We start from the raw sequence: 17,157 nt of genomic DNA on the forward strand, positions 1-17,157 counted from the left end.
AGGGATCCCCTCGAAACCCGTAATCCATAGTTCCCTAGTTAAGAACGGGTTATAGATGGTTAATAACATTGTCGTGAATATTTTGCTTGTGTTGTGTTCCCCGATGTGCCCCAGAGGAATAAATTCGCCCGATTCGTAAAAAAAAACTGGTGACGGACTTCGAATCCTGACACCGAAAAGACAAGCCATTACCAATTGGTGTCCGGAGTGGATTGAGAATCCCTCCGTCGCGGATCCGTAAAAACTGGCAGTCAGGAGTGGGATACTTGGACCCGTGGTGCATTTCGCACTACGCTTGCAAATTTGATTTTATTTTTAGTGGATCGGGTGAAAAACTTGGAAATTATAAAGAAAATGGAGTCACAAAATGGTGGCGCGGCTCTATCTCGGCGCGACACGAAGCAGGAGTGGGCTAATTATAGCGCAACAAACGACACAACATGAGGCGGAGGCTCCCAGCCACCGGTTCAGACCACGTGGTCACGGCAGGCGAGGCAGGACGACTACGTGAACATTGGCAAGCTTCAGATACAATTGGGGGATGCCTTGGAGCAGGTGAGGCGTTAGGAGAATTATATAAAGAAGGTACAAATTGAATTGGACGAGCCACAACGGCACGCAGACGAGCTTCGGAAAAAGGATGTGTACGGGTGGGTTACAACAATTGGCCGATGTGCAGGAACGAATTCGGTGGTGGGAAAAACCACTTAGCCAACACAGCCGAGGTACTACTTGGAGAAATGATTAAAGTAGAGTGGTTAACTCGTGAGTTGTCGGAACATGAGAAGAGAGAGAACAAAATAATAGAGGAAGAGCAGATTGGTATCTCCCAGGATAGGAAGAGCTTGGAGGAAGAATGGAAAAAAAAGCCAGAAAATGAAAAATGTGAACACGATTTGGAACTGAAACAACTGAAGGAAGGGTTTACCCGAAGGTTGGAACATGAGAGGAGCGAACTGAGCAAAAGAATAGAGGAGCAAATTAGTAATTCTCGGGATAGGAAGAGCTTGGAGGAAGAATGGAAAACAAAGCTGGAAAAGGAAAAACGGGAATTGGAACTACTGAAGGAAGAGGTAAGTAAGATCAGGCAATCAGATAAAAGAAAGCCTAGAACAGAAGATAAGAGGAGAGAAATATCTGGAGCAAAGGAAGGATGAATTGTTGGGAAAGACAAGACAGTTCGAAGAACTACAGGAAGAAATGAGGGAAGTAGAGTGGAGTACCCATGAGTTGGAACAGGAGAAGAGCGAACTGAACGAAAGAATAAAGGAAGAGCAAATTAGTAATTCTCGGGATAGGAAGAACTTGGAAGAAGAATGGAAAACAAAGCTGGAAAAGGAAAAAACGGGGAAAAAACAAAGCTGGAAGAGGAAAAATGTGAACACTATTTGGAATTGAAACATCTGAAGAGAGAGGTAAGAGCAGCCAATTAGAGAAGAGAAAGCCTAGAAGAGGAGATAAAAAGAGGAGAGAAATATCTGGAACGACGAAAGGAATACGGTAAGAAAATGGACGAAATGAGGAGGGAAGAATGTAAAAGAGGTGCAGAGTTGAGAGAGGAATTTAAAAAAAAAAAAAAAGCTTCTCAGTTACGGAAACACCAAAACAGAGAGAGGGAATTACAAAAAGAGCTGAGGATGTTAAGCGAGGAAAGAAAGAGAACGGAGAATGAAACCTTAAGGAACCACACTGTGCAGATCGAACACACTTGCTCCTCCCACTGCAAAATCTTGGACAGATGACGTCCGTTACCGAAACGACAAATAGTGATTGTGAGAGGTTTATATGCAATCTGTATACGAGTGTCCAGCGCGCTGGTACCACGTGTGACATGGTTTGATACTGGCTCTTCTGTCAAAAGAAACGAGGGACTCCCACCTACATCCGACAGAATATCACTACACATTAAGCGGGCTAACTATCAAACGCCGGTGTGGCGCCGGGATCTGGATGCAAAACAAGATCTGCCAGACCCAGTTGGCAACGGATGGGAAGTGACAGACGACGACCAGGAGATAATTCAACCTTTATGGATGGAGAAAGACCCAGCACCAAAAGGTCTTGTAGAGCTTAGCACTTGCCATTGCGCCAAGAGTGCCTGTCGTCGGTCTGTTTGCACGTGTAGGGTGAATGGACTTTCGTGTACCGAGGCCTGTTCGCGCATGGCTGAAAACTGCGAGAACCCTTCAAACATTCAAACATGGATGACGACGATGATGAGGTTGAGGACCAGACTTCTTAATTATGCCATGTTGGACACATTTAGATTTGCACTGATTGAGTGTCATTGATCAGTGAAGGTGTGTGTGTGTGTGTGTGCGTGCGTGCGTGCGTGCGTGCGTGCGCGCGCGCGCGCTCTCAGGAGAACAATGTAAAGTCCACATATGTAGATCTGTCCACTGTACATTTATCACTTGAGTCACAATCTCGAGTAAATCTGATATGGTGACTAAACTTGCTAGGATTGTAAAAATTGAGGTACGTAGTATTATCTCGTATATCAGAAGGGCTAGGGCATATCAATAATGTAGTATTGATCACGTTTGCCCAAAGGGCCACGCACCCCCCATCCCCCTCATGAAGCCACCTTTTTCTGGAATTGAATCACATAATTGTACTGGAAGAATATCAATACGACGCAGTGGTCGTTGGTTTATTGTGTATTTGTGCAACAGATATTTTGATACTTTGGTGTCAAATTTTCATCGGAGAATTACTGAGAATGCTTCTCTCCACATTATTTGGATTCCATGTACACATTCTGAATATTACCCCACCCATAGCAACTCGAATCTATATGTTGTATAATCCATTCTCATTCCATCCATGCAAATCATGTCAGATTTGAGCGACTAGTTAGGAAAATACAGTCGTTTAAATCAACCCACCTCTCAACCTTGTCCTCATATTGGTGTGAAAACTTGATTTGACCCCCACGACACAAAATGGCCTGAAGAAAAAAACGTATACCACAATTCGAAGTGACACCCACCATAGAAATGCTCCAGAGAGGTTGGTGTAACAGAATATGCAAACAAAAATTGTATGTGGTGATGGTTGACAAAGACCTTTCCCCCTGGGTCTTGCTCCTGACCTATACTGTATTGATACAGTTTTTCTGAGGCTTCTTGCCTTTTTTGTGGCACATTTTCATGGGAGAAGGAGTTCTGGTTGACCAGGGCACCCCTGGGTTTGCCACTGTAATGGTAAAAAAAATTTTGTTGGGAGGGGGGGGGTTCTGGGAAACCAGGAAACCCCCCTGGATTTGCCACTGATAAACTGCTGGTGTATCTGATGTACAACTCCAATGGGATGTCAATGCGGAATCCCACATTTTAAGCACCACGCACGGCTCTGACGCTCGGAGGAAACCACGTGATTGCTCCGCCCTCGCCCCTCTCTTCCTGGTGTTCTTCACACAATGAATCCCATATTTCTCCCTGAGATAAACAAAATTTATATATCACATCAGGATTGTTTAATAGCAGGATATGAAAGGAGAGTCGGAGCTTCATTGGAGGCGCAGAACGAGTGGTCATTTCGAGGAATGTTAGATTTTCCGTGTATCGGCACCGATGAACCATCAATGTGATCCTCCTTCAAAAGTACATTTTAAAAACTGTAAAGTTATCGCTTCTCGGCCTGATGGCTAAGATCAAGTGTAGTATCTGTTCTTATCAGTTTAGTAGCTGATATGTCCCGCAATGCGGGACTAGTCTATTAAATGGATTTTTGGTATCGGGAGTTGGATTAGGGGCTTGCTCCGTCCGCTCCATGCATCGACCCGGTATTGCAGTACCTCCGAGAACGGTGCACCCCCCTTGGGGGGAACATTCAAACAAAGGAAAGATTGCTCTGAAAGCAAATTTTAAAAATCTGAAAGGCGGATTTAAAAAAAAAAATATTTTTTAAAAAAAAAATAAATTTTTTTAAAAAAAAATAAATTTTTTTTGAATTTTTTTTTTTTATATTTTTTTTTATTAAATTTTTTGAAATTATTTCTTTATCTTTATATATATATATATATTTTTTTTTTCTCGCTTCTCGGCCTTCGATGGCTAAGATCAAGTGTAGTATCTGTTATCGGTTTAATTGTTATTTATTGTTGTGAATGAATGGTGGTTTTTTTTATTTTGTTTTTTTTTTTTTTTCTCTGCTTCCTCGGTACAGTGTGTGGACGTCCAATTCCGGGAACTGTTTCATGAATTATTGCGAATCTTTTTCTTTTGTGTATGATTCTACTTTTTGGAATACAGATACCCGATGGAAGAGGATGGACGGAGGCCGGGTCGGCGAGGTGAAGGTGCTGCTCGAGATGTGGAGACGTTCCCCTGCGAGTACTGCGGTAAAAACCTAGCGACGCTCGCGGGGTGGCGTCGACACATCGCCCGCATGCACCGGGTGGTCGCCGCGGAGGCTAACGCCTCCGTCGGCCCCCAGACCCAGGTATTTCTGTACCCGCTTCCCGACCGGTGGCCTTGTTCACTGTGCCGTGAGACTTTTTTTAATTTTCAGACCCTACAACGACATCTAAAGCGGTTTCATGCCGAGACCGCTTTTATTTCAGTTTTTAGATGCTCGAGGTGCGACCTGGAATACGATACGGCAAGGAAGGCGGCGAACCACTTCCAAATCCACCGGAAAGAGGACAGAGTTCGCCCCTCCGTTGCCGGTATCGCTGGGCCTTCGGGTAATCGACTGCCGAGACGACGGCTGGCTGAGACTAGCGCTGATTCTAGACAGGTGCCCCAAGTTACTACAAAGGATGCACCGGGTCCGGTCGCCCCGGCCGAGAGCTATGGCTCTGACGACGGGGCGGCCGGCCCGCGTATTGTAAATATGAGTGGAATCGGTGGTAGTAGGCGGCGGTCGTTCCGGAGGTCCTGGTCACCAGTTTTGGGTTGCCCCTCTGGAGGGCAGGCTGATCTGATTCTGGAGTCTAGCCGGGTCTTCGAGCCCCTTTTGGGTGTCCCCCTCTTGGAACAACAATTAGTTGCCTGCAGTGAGTCTCCGGTGCTGCCCATCACCGAGGGTTCCCCTGTCGGGGTTGTCCCCCGATGTGATGAGGAAACATCCCGGGTTCTTGACTGCTTGGTATCAGCTATTCTCGAGGCCCCCGAGGGGCCTGCTTTCGAGGAGGCTTGTGACAGTTTTTTGCAGGTGGCGGGTGCTGGGGCTGGGGGGGGGTTGAGCGGTAGTGTTGAGAGGGCGGAGGGCCGCGGTGGGGTGGGGGGGCTTGAGCCCGCGGGTGCGACTGAGGCTGCGGCTCCGCCCGCTTCGGTTGCCGACCGGTCTCGGGTTCCCCCGCCCCGGCGCGACGCTCCCCCGGCTCCACGGCCTGTCTCCCCTCCCCCAGGTGTTGATGCTGGCCCTAGCTTTCCTGAGTATTGGGTCGGTCGGTTGAGGAACGCGGTGTTGTGGGAGGAGTTTGAAAAGGTCTGCGATGCGTTTGCCAATGCCCTGGTTGACCGTTGCCGACCGCGGCGTGGTGGACGCGGTGCAGACGCCCCCACGCACCCAAGTCGTCCCCGACCTGACCGTCCCGGTATGGCGGGTGCTTCCGGGCTGAGGTATGACCCCCAGGAGGCCAGTCGCCTTCAGAAGCTGTACAGGCACAGCAGAAAGCGTGCCTTTAGGGTGGTCCTCGGGAAAGCTGAGGATAGATATTCTGGTGGGAGGGAACCCGTGGAGGCTTTTTTCTCCCGGGTGTTCTCCGCCAAGAATGTCGACCCAGCGGTCATTTCCCGGGAGTTCTCCAAACATGTGTCATCCACTGACGAGGCTCGTGCGGAGGGGGCAGCGTTAAGTGCGCCCATTGGTCAGAGAGAGAGATCTCTGCCCGACTTGGGCGCATGAGTAACTCTGCCCCGGGACCGGACCGTGTTGAGTACCAGCACCTGAAGCGAATGGATGGGGCGTGTCGTGTGACATTGGAAATTTTTAACCGATGTCTGCGCTCGCTCCGTATCCCCGCTTCATGGAAGCAGGCCACCACGGTCCTGATCCACAAGAAAGGGGACACCGGGGACCCAGAAAATTTTCGGCCGATTGCCCTCCAGAGTTGCCTCTATAAACTGTTTATGGCGGTTCTGGCTGATCGGCTTCGCAGCTGGGCGCTCCAGCATTCAATGCTGAGCGAGGCCCAGAAGTGCTCTCGGCCCAGTGAAGGCTGCTTCGAGCACTCCTTTTTGCTAAACACCATAATGAAGGACGCCAGGCGGAATCAGAAGAATATTTTTGTTGCCTGGCTGGACCTTCGGAATGCGTTTGGGAGTGTTCCACATGGAGCTATTTTTGCCGCACTGGACACGATGGGCGCGTCTGCGGAGCTGATCGACCTGCTTCGAGATGTTTACACTGGTGCCTCCACTACCTTTAATACGGACGATGGCCCGACTAGCGAGGTCCCTATATTGTCAGGGGTGAAGCAGGGATGCCCCATATCGCCGATCCTGTTCAACCTCACGATCGAATTGATTGTGCGCGCGGTGCAGGCTTCTGCTGCGGCCGGAGGTCACGGCGTCAAAATTCATGGGCAACCGGTGTCTATATTGGCATATGCTGATGACCTGGTTGTCCTGAGTAGGACCAGGGAGGGTCTTTCGACCCTTCTTGACGTGGCCTCCGTTAATGCTGATGTGTTGCAGCTGGAGTTTAAGCCTGCTAAGTGCGCCTCTCTGTCACTTTTCTGTCGTGGGGGGGTCAGGGTCGGTGATGTGTTATTCTCGATTCAGGGTCAAACCATGCCAGCTCTGAGTAGCGAGGAGCATTATCGCTACCTCGGGACCCCCATCGGTGTGTATAGAGATGATGAGGACGTCTGCTCATTGGTTACCAACATGATAGCGGACGTCCTCAAAATTAAACAATCATTGCTAGCACCATGGCAAAAGTTGGATGCGATTCAGACCTTTGTCCAGCCCTGCCTCTCTTTCGCGTTGCGCGCGGGAGAGACGACCAAGAAACAAGTTAATAGGCTGGTGTCTGCGGTGGTCAGTGCGGCGAAGGAGATCTGCCAGCTTCCGGTCCGCGCTTCCAATAATTATATTTTCGCGGGCCGGGACGTTGGCGGATTAGGGCTTCAACACCCGGGGTCGGAGGCAGACATCCAAACTGTCGTTCAGACGGTGCGGATGCTGTCCTCCAGCGACCTTTCCTTACGCGGCATTGCCACGCAGCAGCTCTTGTCGGTCGTCCACCGGACGATCCGCTGTGTTCCCGTTGAGTCGGACGTGGATAAGTTCCTGTCTGGCTCGATGGAAGGGCCATTGGCGAACTCCGGGTACAGCGGCCAAATTTCCACGCTCTGGTCTCGGGTGAGGTCCGCGACGCGGCGGTTGAATGTGACTGTCCGTCGTGCCCTCTCAGGGGAGCCCGTTGTGACCCTGGGCCATTCCCGAGAGTGCAGCTCTAAAGACGTGTGTTCTGCACTTCGGGAGTGGACCAGGGAGAAGTTTGCACAGCGGTTGCTCGGCCTCCCGGACCAGGGAAAGGTGGCCGCTGCACTGAAAACGGATAAGTTTGCCAACGGTTCCTCGTGGATTCGCAGTGGTTCGTTTATGCGCTTCTGTGATTGGAGGTTTGTGCATCGGGCAAGGCTGAACTGTGTCCCGACTAATGCTGTGACCCATCGATGGAATCCCGCTGCCCCCCAGGGGTGTCGGCGGTGTTGCTATCCCCGGGAGACTCTGGCTCACATTGTTGACCATTGTCCCCCGGGTATGGTACCCATTCGCCGCCGTCACAACATGATCCAGAGTCGCCTGGTCAAGGCCATTCGTCATGGGGACGTATATGTAGATCAACATGTTCCTGGTGATCCCTCCCCACATGAAAGACCAGACATCACTGTGGTGGAGGGAAATAAAATCACAATTGTTGACATTGCTGTCCCCTTTGACAATGGTTCCGATGCCCTTGCCACTTGCGCAGCTGCAAAGAGGGAAAAGTATGAAGGCCTGCGTAAAGCATTGGTGGCTAAGGGCAAGGATGTCCAGGTGCTTGGGTTCATAGTGGGGGCACTGGGATCGTGGTTCCCTGGAAATGAGTCGGCCCTGAACCGGTTGGGAATCCCCCGGTCTTACCGGAAGCTGATGCGTCGGCTTTGTTGTATTGATGCCATAAAGGGATCCCGGGATATTTATATTGAGCACATGTCGGGCCATCGTCAGTATGAAGAGGTTTGAGGTTGGTACTTCCCTATTTCCTTTCCTCCCCTCTTTCCTCCCCCCCCCCCTTTTTTTTTTTTTTATTATTTTTTTTTTTGTATGGTGTGCATGGTTTCTATGTTTGTCTAAGTGAATGGATCTTGCCAAACGGACGAGAAGCGCAAATTTCCATTTTTGGACTGGTCCCCTTTCTCTTTCTGGCTTGGTGCCCTTAATTGGTCCTTGGGGGTTGTGTTCTTTTTATTTTGACATTCCCCCAGGGGCCTATTTCTATTCTCTTTTTGATTCTAATGGTGTGGAGGAATTTTATCCTCAGTGTCTATTCCTTTTTTAACTTTTTAATTTTGGTCTTTTATAAATTTTTAATAAATCTGTTCTTATCGGTTTAATTGTTATTTATTGTTGTGAATGAATGGTGGTTTTTTTATTTTGTTATAATTTTTTTTTTCTCTGCTTCCTCGGTACAGTGTGTGGACGTCCAATTCCGGGAACTGTTTCATGAATTATTGCGAATCTTTTTCTTTTGTGTATGATTCTATTTTTTTGGAATACAGATACCCGATGGAAGAGGACGGACGGAGGCCGGGTCGGCGAGGTGAAGGTGCTGCTCGAGATGTGGAGACGTTCCCCTGCGAGTACTGGGAACGAGTTCCCCTGCGAGTACGACCAAGAAACAAGTTAATAAGCTGGTATCTGCGGTGGTCAGTGCGGCGAAGGAGATCTGCCAGCTTCCGGTCCGCGCTTCTAATAATTATATTTTCGCGGGCCGGGACGTTGGCGGATTAGGGCTTCAACACCCGGGGTCGGAGGCAGACATCCAAACTGTCGTTCAGACGGTGCGGATGCTGTCCTCCAGCGACCTTTCCTTACGCGGCATTGCCACGCAGCAGCTCTTGTCGGTCGTCCACCGGACGATCCGCTGTGTTCCCGTTGAGTCGGACGTGGATAAGTTCCTGTCTGGCTCGATGGAAGGGCCATTGGCGAACTCCGGGTACAGCGGCCAAATTTCCACGCTCTGGTCTCGGGTGAGGTCCGCGACGCGGCGGTTGAATGTGACTGTCCGTCGTGCCCTCTCAGGGGAGCCCGTTGTGACCCTGGGCCATTCCCGAGAGTGCAGCTCTAAGGACGTGTGTTCTGCACTTCGGGAGTGGACCAGGGAGAAGTTTGCACAGCGGTTGCTCGGCCTCCCGGACCAGGGAAAGGTGGCCGCTGCACTGAAAACGGATAAGTTTGCCAACGGTTCCTCGTGGATTCGCAGTGGTTCGTTTATGCGCTTCTGTGATTGGAGGTTTGTGCATCGGGCAAGGCTGAACTGTGTCCCGACTAATGCTGTGACCCATCGGTGGAATCCCGCTGCCCCCCAGGGGTGTCGGCGGTGTTGCTATCCCCGGGAGACTCTGGCTCACATTGTTGACCATTGTCCCCCGGGTATGGTACCCATTCGCCGCCGTCACAACATGATCCAGAGTCGCCTGGTCAAGGCCATTCGTCATGGGGACGTATATGTAGATCAACATGTTCCCGGTGATCCCTCCCCACATGAAAGACCAGACATCACTGTGGTGGAGGGAAATAAAATCACAATTGTTGACATTGCTGTCCCCTTTGACAATGGTTCCGATGCCCTTGCCACTTGCGCAGCTGCAAAGAGGGAAAAGTATGAAGGCCTGCGTAAAGCATTGGTGGCTAAGGGCAAGGATGTCCAGGTGCTTGGGTTCATAGTGGGGGCACTGGGATCGTGGTTCCCTGGAAATGAGTCGGCCCTGAACCGGTTGGGAATCTCCCGGTCTTACCGGAAGCTGATGCGTCGGCTTTGTTGTATTGATGCCATAAAGGGATCCCGGGATATTTATATTGAGCACATGTCGGGCCATCGTCAGTATGAAGAGGTTTGAGGTTGGTACTTCCCTATTTCCCTTCCTCCCCTCTTTCCTCCCCCCCCCTTTTTTTTTTTTTTTTTTTTTTTTTTTTTTTTTTTTTTTTTCTTTCCTTTTTTTGTATGGTGTGCATGGTTTCTATGTTTGTCTAAGTGAATGGATCTTGCCAAACGGACGAGAAGCGCAAATTTCCATTTTTGGACTGGTCCCCTTTCTTTTTATGGCTTGGTGCCCTTAATTGGTCCTTGGGGGTTGTGTTCTTTTTATTTTGACATTCCCCCAGGGGCCTATTTCTATTCTCTTTTTGATTCTAACGGTGTGGAGGAATTTTATCCTCAGTGTCTATTCCTTTTTTAACTTTTTAATTTTGGTCTTTTATAAATTTTTAATAAATCTGTTCTTATCAGTTTAGTAGCTGATATGTCCCGCAATGCGGGACTCGTCTATTAAATGGATTTTTGGTATCGGGAGTTGGATTAGGGGCTTGCTCCGTCCGCTCCATGCATCGACCCGGTATTGCAGTACCTCCGAGAACGGTGCACCCCCCTTGGGGGGAACATTCAAACAAAGGAAAGATTGCTCTGAAAGCAAATTTTAAAAATCTGAAAGGCGGATTTAAAAAAAAATAATTTTTTTTTTAAAAAAAAAATAAATTTTTTTTTGAATTTTTTTTTTTTTATATTTTTTTTTATTAAATTTTTTGAAATTATTTCTTTATCTTTATATATATATATATATATTTTTGTTCTCGCTTCTCGGCCTTCGATGGCTAAGATCAAGTGTAGTATCTGTTCTTATCGGTTTAATTAGGGTATCCAGTCAAATGGACTGGATAACCTATTGTTTTTCTTCTGTTTATTATTATTAGGGTATCCAGTCAAATGGACTGGATAACCTATTGTTTTTCTTCTGTTTATTAGGGTATCCAGTCAAATGGACTGGATAACCTATTGTTTTTCTTCTGTTTATTATTATTATTATTAGGGTATCCAGTCAAATGGACTGGATAACCTATTGTTTTTCTTCTGTTTATTATTATTAGGGTACCCTGTGAGTACAGGGTACCCTATTGTTTTTCTTCTGTTTATTATTACGCATTATTATTATTATTATTATTTTTCCGCCGGCATTTTGCACCCTTTTTCGCTTTAAAAATCATTTTCTCTGGAACACTAAGTCCGATCGACAGGAAATTTTCACCATAGTATGTATCTTTTTTGATAGCACAATGACGTTATAATTATGACGTCATTGGTCACGTGGTACGGTCGCCATCTTGAAAAAAGCGATAAACTTTGGACATCTGTATCTCGGAAACCGTGCAATGGAAAATTTTTTCGTTTGATACATTTTACTAAGCTCCCTATGGGGAACACGTGTGATTTTTCGTGACGTCATAGGTGAAGCGATATACCGGTGAAAATTCGTCAAGTAGAACGCCATATAGGAAAAATCTGAAAAATTCTGAGCGTAATCTACACCAAAATTCATCGTCAAAAATGTTTTTTTTGACGTCATCGATGACGTAATTCGGCCGCCATCTTGTTTTTTAGTGTTTTTTAAAAAAAATCTTCTTCTCCAGAAGGGCTAGGCAGATTAAGGCGAAACTTTACAGGTACATTCCCCCTGAGGTCCTCTTTCAAGTTTGTTAATTTGTTGTTGATACGTCACATGGTTTGGTGGCCATCTTGAAAAAACCCTAAAACCTTCAAACATCTTCTTCTCCAGAAGCGCTGGTCCAATGAAGTCGAGATTTCATAACTATATTCGTGACATGTATGCGATGCAAGTTTGTTAATTTCGAAGTGATAGGTCACATGGTTTGGCCGCCATGTTGGATTTAAGAAAAATATTAAATAATGTTTTCTCTGGAATTTCATAAGCCATCGAAGCAAAAATTTGCAAGTGCCTTCCTCCCTCAAGTCTGCATACATGGTAAAAACATTTTACCTCAGAAGTCACATGGTTTGGCGGCCATCTTGGATAGAAAAATTGACCTTATCCGATTTACACGAAACTTCACACACTTGTTCGGGTCGATGATGGAAAGCAGAATTTAAATTTATGATATCCTCGGTCACAAGGTTCGGCAGCCATCTTGGATTGAAAATGAATAAATTTTAAAAATCTTCTTCTCCAGAAGGGCAAGACAGATTAAGACGAAACTTCACAAATATATTCCCCATGAAGTCCTTTCTCAAGTTTGTTAATTTCTTCTTGATCGGTCACATGGTTTGGCGGCCATCTTGAAAAAACCCTAAAACCTTCAAACATCTTCTTCTCCAGAAGCGCTGGTCCAATGAAGTCGAGATTTCAGAACTATATTCATGACATGTATGCGATGCAAGTTTGTTAATTTCGAAGTGATAGGTCACATGGTTTGGCCGCCATATTGGATTTAAGAAAAATATTAAATAATGTTTTCTCTGGTATTTCATAAGCCATCGAAGCGAAAATTTGCAAGTGCCTTCCTCGCTCAAGTCTGCATTCATGGTAAAAAATTTTTACATCAGAAGTGACATGGTTTGGCGGCCATCTTGGATAGAAAAATAGACTTGATCCGATTTACACGAAACTTCACACACTTGTTCGTGTCGACGATGGAAAGCAGAATTTAAATTTATGATATCATAGGTCACAAGGTTCGGCAGCCATCTTGGATTGAAAATGAATAAATTTTAAAAATCTTCTTCTCCAGAAGGGCAAGACAGATCAAGACGAAACTTAACACATATATTCCCCATGAGGTCCTTTCTCAAGTTTGTTAATTTCTTCTTGATCGGTCACATGGTTTGGCGGCCATCTTGAAAAAACCCTAAAACCTTCAAACATCTTCTTCTCCAGAAGCGCTGGTCGGATGAAGGGCAGATTTCAGAAGTATATTCGGGACACGTAGGCGATATAAGTTTGTTAATTTCGAATTGATAAGTCACACGGTTTGGCCGCCATCTTGGATTTAAGAAAAATATTAAATAATGTTTTCTCTGGAACCGCTTAACCAAACGAATCGAAAGTTTGCAATTATCATCTACCATCGTGTGTGCACGCGTGGTAAAAATTATGATGTCACACGTCACATGGTTTGGCGGCCATCTTGGATAGAAAAACGCACCTTTACCGATTAACACGAAACTTCACAATCGTGTTCCAATACCCAATTGGAAGCAGAATTTAAATTTGTGATGTCATAGGTCACATATTTCGTCAGCCATCTTGGAATGAAAAATAATATCTTAAAACGCCTTTTTCTCTGAAACGACTTGACAGATCGAGGCGAAACTCCACCACTATGACCGCCTCTCCATGACGAATAAAAAGTTCTCACCCCCTTTTGAGGTACGACGCAACGTTTGGCAGCCATAGTGGATTGAAGGAAAAATATTAATTAATGTTTACTCTGGAACTACTGCATCAATAAATGTGAAACATCACCTTTATGGTGGAACAGTCATGCGGAATGAGGGTTTGAAACTTCAACGGGATCGGGCCCAGGGTTTGGCAGCCATGTTGGTTTTAAGAAAAATATTAAATAATGTTTTCTCTGGAACTGCTTAACCTATCGAAGCGAAAATTTGCGTCTGTCATCCTCCATGATATCTGCATACATGGTAAAAATTATGAGGTCACAAGTCACATGGTTTGGCCGCCATCTTAGATTGAAGGATAAATATTAATTCATGTTTACTCTGGAACCACTACTTCTATAAATGCGAAACTTCATATTTATAATTCAGGCTACATGGGAAACAAAAGTTTAAAATTTCAACCTGATCGGCCGCGTGGTTTGGCAGCCACAATTATTTAATTATTTGAATCTGGTCGCCAGTAATAAGGAAATTGAACGCTTTGTGCTGCCCGGTTCGTAACTCGTCTGTTCCGCGCCGTCTCGAAGCAGGCCTGTGTTTGTATCACCATTAAATAATGTTTTCTCTGGCACCGCTTATCCGATAAATGCGAAACTTTGCGACTGTGATTTAAGTCGCACGTTGTGTCAGTTGTGTCAAAGGCGGACGGACTGGGTACCCGGTCATCACTGCCAGCAGTTATAAAGTGGCAGTTCTAGTTAGGGTACCCTGTGAGTACAGGGTACCCTATTGTTTTTCTTCTGTTTATTATTACGCATTATTATTATTATTCTTCCGCCGGCATTTTGCACCCTTTTTCGCTTTAAAAATCATTTTCTCTGGAACACTAAGTCCGATCGACAGGAAATTTTCACCATAGTATGTATCTTTTTTGATAGCACAATCACGTTATAATTATGACGTCATTGGTCACGTGGTACGGTCGCCATCTTGAAAAAAGCGATAAACTTTGGACATCTGTATCTCGGAAACCGTGCAATGGAAAAAATTTTCGTTTGATACATTTTACTAAGCTCCCTATGGGGAACACGTGTGATTTTTCGTGACGTCATAGGTGAAGCGATATACCGGTGAAAATTCGTCAAGTAGAACGCCATATGGGAAAAATCTGAAAAATTCTGAGCATCATCTACGCCAAAAATCACTGACGAAAATGTTTTTTTTGACGTCATCGATGACGTAATTCGGCCGCCATCTTGTTTTTTAGTGTTTTTTTTTTAAAATCTTCTTCTCCAGAACGGCTATGCAGATTAAGGCGAAACTTTACACGCACATTCCCCCTGAGATCCTCTTTCAAGTTTGTTAATTTGTTGTTGATACGTCACATGGTTTGGCGGCCATCTTGAAAAAACCCTAAAACCTTCAAACATCTTCTTCTCCAGAAGCGCTGGTCCAATGAAGGCGAGATTTCAGAACTATATTCGTGACATGTATGCGATGCAAGTTTGTTAATTTCAAAGTGATAGGTCACATGGTTTGGCCGCCATGTTGGATTTAAGAAAAATATTAAATAAAGTTTTCTCTGGTATTTCATAAGCCATCGAAGCGAAAATTTGCAAGTGCCTTCCTCGCTCAAGTCTGCATACATGGTAAAAATTTTTACCTCAGAAGTCACATGGTTTGGCGGCCATCTTGGATAGAAAAATAGACTTTATCCGATTTACACAAAACTTCACACACTTGTTCGGGTCGACGATGGAAAGCAGAATTTAAATTCATGATATCCTCGGTCACAAGGTTCGGCAGCCATCTTGGATTGAAAATGAATAAATTTTAAAAATCTTCTTCTCCAGAAGGGCAAGACAGATGAAGACGAAACTTCACAGATATATTCCCCATGAGGTCCTTTCTCAAGTTTGTTAATTTGTTTTTGATCGGTCACATGGTTTGGCGGCCATCTTGAAAAAACCGAAAACCTTCAAACATCTTCTTCTCCAGAAGCGTTGGCCCAATGAAGGGGAGATTTCAGAACTATATTCGGGACAGGAAGGCGATATAAGTTTGTTAATTTCGAATTGATAAGTCACATGGTTTGGCCGCCATCTTGGATTTCAGAAAAATATTAAATAATGTTTTCTCTGGAACCGCTTAACCAAACGAATCGAAAATTTGTAATTATCATCTAGCAGGCAGTGTGCACGCTTGGTAAAAATTATGATGTCACACGTCACATGGTTTGGCGGCCATCTTGGATTGAAAAACGCACCTTTACCGATTAACACGAAACTTCACGTACGTGTTCCAATACCCAGTTGGAAGCAGAATATACATTTCTGATGTCATAGGTCACATGGTTCGTCAGCCATCTTGGATTGAAAAACAATATCTTCAAACGTCTTTTTCTCTGAAACGGCTGAACAGATCCAGGCGAAACTCCACCACTATGACCGCCTCTCCATGACGAATAAAAAGTTCCCCCCCCTTTTGAGGTACGATGCAACGTTTGGCAGCCATATTGGATTGAAGGAAAAATATTAATTAATGTTTACTCTGGAACTACTGCATCAATAAATGTGAAACATCAAGTTTATGGTGGAACGCTCATGCGGAATGAGGGTTTGAAATTTCAACGCGATCGGGCCCAGGGTTTGGCAGCCATGTTGGTTTTAAGAAAAATATTAAATAATGTTTTCTCTGGAACTGCTTAACCTGGAGAAGCGAAAATTTGCAGTTATCATCCACCATCGTGTTTGCACACGTGGTGCAAATTATGACATCACAAGTCACATGGTTTGGCCGCCATCTTGGATTGAAGGATAAATATTAATTAATGTTTACTCTGGAACCGCTGCCTCTATATATGCGAAACTTCAGATTTATAATTCAGGTGACATGCGAAATAAAAGTTTAAAATTTCAACCTGATCGGTCACGCGGTTTGGGAGCCAGAATTATTTAATTATTTGAATCTGGAAGCCAGTAATAACGAAATTGAATGCTTTGTGCTGCCCGGTTCGTAACTCATCTGTTCCGTGCCGTCTCGAAGCAGGCCTGTGTTTGTATCACTATTAAATAATGTTTTCTCTGGCACCGCTTATCCTTTCAATGCAAAACTTTGCGACTGTCATCTGCAGAAAGTCCCATGTTGTATCAAAGGCCGACACGTCTGGGTACCCGGTCATCACTGCCAGCAGTTATAAAGTGGCAGTTCTAGTTAGGGTACCCTGTGAGTACAGGGTACCCTATTGTTTTTCTTCTGTTTATTATTATTTTTCTTTTTCCGCCGGCATTTTGCACCCTTTTTCGCTTTAAAAATCATTTTCTCTGGAACACGAAGTCCGATCGACGGGAAATTTTCACCATAGTATGTATCTTTTTTGATAGCACAATCACGTTATAATTATGACGTCATTGGTCACGTGGTACGGTCGCCATCTTGAAAAAAGCGATAAACTTTGGACATCTGTATCTCGGAAACCGTGCAATGGAAAAATTTTTCGCTTGATACATTTTACTAAGCTCCCCTATGGGGAACACGTGTGATTTTTCGTGACGTCATAGGTGAAGCGATATACCGGTGAAAATTCGTCAAGTAGAACGCCATATGGGAAAAATCTGAAAAATTCTGAGCATCATCTACGCCAAAAATCACTGACGAAAATGTTTTTATTGACGTCATCGATGACGTGGTCGGCCGCCATCTTGTTTTTAGTGTTTTTTTAAAAATCTTCTTCTCCAGAACGGCTATGCAGATTGAGGCGAAACTTTACACGCACATTCCCCCTGAGGTCCTCTTTCAAGTTTGTTA

At 45.4% G+C, this 17,157-nt stretch overlaps 1 protein-coding gene, 2 non-coding genes and 2 pseudogenes across 6 annotated transcripts in view; all 5 read left to right on the forward strand.

Moving 5' to 3' along the window:
- Window positions 1-3,629: 3,629 nt before the first annotated feature.
- Window positions 3,630-3,821, forward strand: LOC147025417 (U2 spliceosomal RNA). Its single transcript, XR_015059663.1, has one exon. It is a non-coding gene; the product is annotated as a U2 spliceosomal RNA (small nuclear RNA).
- A 215-nt stretch (window positions 3,822-4,036) lies between these two features.
- Window positions 4,037-4,129, forward strand: LOC147025418 (U2 spliceosomal RNA; annotated as a pseudogene).
- A 1,391-nt stretch (window positions 4,130-5,520) lies between these two features.
- LOC147025419 (uncharacterized) overlaps window positions 5,521-17,157 on the forward strand; it is an 81,182-nt gene continuing 69,545 nt past the window's right edge. For 2 of the 4 annotated variants that reach the window (XR_015059517.1, XR_015059508.1), the window contains exon 1: window positions 5,521-5,570. The gene's annotated coding sequence lies outside the window, so the exon portion shown is untranslated. The remainder of the gene's footprint in view (window positions 5,571-17,157) is intronic. The other 2 variants (XR_015059507.1, XR_015059510.1) reach the window with 1 other exon arrangement.
- Window positions 10,416-10,592, forward strand: LOC147025420 (U2 spliceosomal RNA; annotated as a pseudogene).
- Window positions 10,793-10,978, forward strand: LOC147025421 (U2 spliceosomal RNA). The gene has a single exon (XR_015059668.1). It is a non-coding gene; the product is annotated as a U2 spliceosomal RNA (small nuclear RNA).

This window comes from Eptatretus burgeri, chromosome 6 (genome assembly GCF_056783735.1).
Source record: "Eptatretus burgeri isolate ZD-2024b chromosome 6, Ebu_testis_v1, whole genome shotgun sequence".
In the NCBI taxonomy this organism is placed as follows: Eukaryota; Metazoa; Chordata; class Myxini; order Myxiniformes; family Myxinidae; genus Eptatretus; species Eptatretus burgeri.